Raw genomic sequence first — 3,389 nt, forward strand, 5'->3', positions numbered from 1 at the left:
TCCACGCCCTCTCCTCTTCCTCCCTCCCTTCCTTCGCCTGGCACCTCCCATCATCCTTCTCCTTTCCCTCCCTCCCTTCCGTCACCTGGCACCTCCCATTCCCCCCTCTCGGGAAAAGACGAAGGGCCACATTGAGCATCCGATGCAGCCCTTCCGTGGCGCGGCGCACCCCTACCCTCCAGCCCCCTCTGTTCCATTTCCGAGGAGGAAGGCGAGGATGACGCTCTCCGGTATGATGGAAAAGGACCTCGTAGAACTCTGCCACGGAGGCCTCCAGGGCCCAGGGCGGGGCCCGATGGGGGCTTCCCAGCGTGACCAGCACGTCCTCCATGCGGCTTTTTTCGTCCTTCCCGCCCTCCTCCAAGGCGAGCAAGAGCATACCCGCCTTGGCGACCAAGCCCCCATAGGAGTGCCCCACGACTATCACCCTCCTCCTCCCCTGGCCGCGTTGGGCGTGCCGTTTCCGCAACGTCCGGACCGCGTCCTTCACGAAGACTGCCTGACGCCACAGGGTCCGGCCGTGCAGTGCGCAGGCTTCTTTTTGGAAATCGACCGAGTAGTAATGCAATGTGTGGGAATTGATCGAGCGGTTGCTTCTGGGAAAGCCCGCCTCCTCAGTGCCCCTGGCGTCTGTCTCGCCGAGCCCAGAAGCCTTCATTCCCATCCCGCCCGATTCCTCCCTCTCTTCCAATGGCCCTGCCTTTCCCTCCTTGCCCCTGTCTCCCATATCCTCCTCCTTTGCCCCTACCCCTCCCTCCACCTCCTCCCTCCCGCCCTCCACCTCCCCTTCCTGCCACACCTTGCCCGCACCCAATTGCGCCCCGAAAAAGCCCCGCTCCGGACCATTTCCAACCCCTCCTGCTTGCCTGTCCCCCCCGTCCCCGTCGTTCCATGCGCTTCTCTCCGCCTCCACTGCGTGTTGGTGCAAGGACCTTCCCTGCCGGTAGCTGCCTGCGTGGCCATGCACGAACAACACAGGCTGTCGCTCCCCCGTGTCCGCGTGCTCGATTTTTCGAAGAGACCACAATCGGTACGCCCCCAAGTGGCCTCCGGTCCGCACACCATCTCCTTCCCCTTGTAAGGGAACCTCCGTGAACATGGGCCGGCTGTAGGTCATGCCGCAATGTTGGTGTGTCCGCTTTAGCGTCCATGTCACGTCCATCCACCCGACAAAGACGACGAGCCATGCCAGACAAAACCCCCACAGAGAGAGGCATCGACAAAATAAATGCAGGGCATGCACATGTCCTTTGAAGGAGGAACCGTGCGGGGGGTAAGCATTAGGAGGAGGGAAGGAGCGAGAGGAGGAGGAAGGCATTGAAGGAGGAGAAAATGAGCTGAAATGACCCCAGCAGCTGCACAAGCTTGTCCCGATGCCAAAGTGTCAAATGTACGCAGGATCTCCACAGCTCTCGCTGTATATGTGTGTGTGCGTAGAATCGTGCCCAGGGAGGTTGAGAGCAAGTTTATTGTGAGATAAAGCTGTCCCTCCCCATCACGTGCGAAACAATGTAAATGTAGCATTGAGGTCCTCTAGAATTTTTTCATCGATGCAGCACAAAAACATTTTTCTCCTCTTCAATTAGAAAGGTTTTGCCCCTAAGGTCGATGTCCTCCGTTGAGGGGAGTCGCCGACGGCACACCGAGAGGCCACATTCACTTCTGATACGACAATGTGGGATGCGAAAACGCATTAACGAGCCACCCTAGCATCCCCAAAACACTGGACAGAATATAAAACAAGCACAGAACGATAATGTTTGGGGTGCGGCATGCTGTAGTTGCCTGAAATGTGTCCATTTTTAGCTTAAGAAAGACGCGTTCAGACGTGTGGGATAGTGAACAATTTGTTAAAATATCCATCCTCCGCTCCCCATCATCCCACAGGCTTCATTAGCATTTTCGCATGGCTAGCGAGGTCAATGCATACCTGGCCGGTCTGTCTGGCGCTGAAACCTCTTGGTTTACCTTTCTGACAGCCTTCGCTAACCTCCCGCCTTCGCAAAGGCCCTCGGACGTCCGCCTTCGGCTCCTGCATCGCGTGTATAAGGATTTAAGCAGCAAGACAAGTTGGGAAGACGTGAGAATCGTATGGCGGGACATCTGCGATAGCGGTTCGTGGAAGCATACGCCTTTCTATGAAGGAGGTGCATTTTTCGTTGAGGGGATTTTCACGCGTCGCCCTCGAGAGTCTCGAGAAGCCGCCGTGGCGGAGGCCAAAAAGAAGCTAGTGAAAAAGAAGAAAGCAAATTTCAAGAAAATGCTCAAGAAGAAGAAAGAAGAGAGGAAATTGAAGCGTGAAAAGCGGATAGCTGAAGAAAAGATGAAACAAACGGAAGCACAATATGTAGAGAAAGGAGAAGACGAGGCAGGCGAGGTGAAGGAAGATATGGAGAAAGAGGGAAACGCCGAGGAGCTGGGAGAAGATGAAATCCGAAAAATATTGGAAGAATGTGGGAATGAAGATGCCGCGGATGAGTGTGGAAGAATAGGAGGCATGAAACGCCCGAGGCCAACACAGGAGGAGGGGAAAGAAGCAAAGGCGGAGATGGTGGAACAAGGGGGGAAAAAAAGAGTAGAAGAAGAAGATGATGATGATGATGAAGGAAACGGTACAGAAGAAGACCCACAAGAAAAGGAAGATGAGGAGAAGGAGGATAAGGGAACGCGTCAGGAGGGGCTGACTGAAGAGAGGGGTCTCAGCCGGCCGCGGAACGGGTCCGACGGCCAAGGGGAGACAGGCACTGGACAAGAGGAAGTCGAAGAGGAGGTAGGGAGGGAGGACGGCCATGATAAGGACGTACGTCGGGTGGAGGGACAGCGGGGAAGCGATGGGGAAGGATGGACGGCGATGGAGATGGAGGAAGGAGAAGAGGACGGGAAGGAGGAAGAGGTGCCCGGTAGTAGTAGTAGGGACCACCCGGTCGAGCAGAAGCCGCACACGAGCCTTTCCTTGGCCATGGTAGGCGTGACGCTAAGCCCGACAGGGTCAACAGACACGACGCGCGATCCGCTCGCCGCCGCTGGAGGAGGGGAGAATCTGCTGGCCGCAGAGGGGGACGAAGCCTCGAGGGCAGGCGTCCCAAGAGGCGGCAGACCGACGGAAGTAGGGATAGACTCGTCATTCCCATCCACCCATGTGCCTGCCAAGGGCAATGGAGCTTTAACCCCAACGCCGGTCTGCGAAACTGCGGTCCCAGCGACCCCACAAACGGCGTCTGCGACGGCCGCAGGACCCTCCCTGGCTTTGACCTACCAGTCCTCCGCGAGCAGGGCGGACGCGTACTGTGATAGACCTGCGGGGGCCATTCCAGCACCTGCTCAGGGCGCTCGCAGTCCTCTGTCCAGTCAACCGGCAGAGCCTCCCACCTTCCCTCCCTCCCTCGCTC

Source organism: Nannochloropsis gaditana, assembly GCF_000240725.1.
Source record: "Nannochloropsis gaditana CCMP526 unplaced genomic scaffold scaffold357, whole genome shotgun sequence".
NCBI classification, from domain to species: Eukaryota; class Eustigmatophyceae; order Eustigmatales; family Monodopsidaceae; genus Microchloropsis; species Microchloropsis gaditana.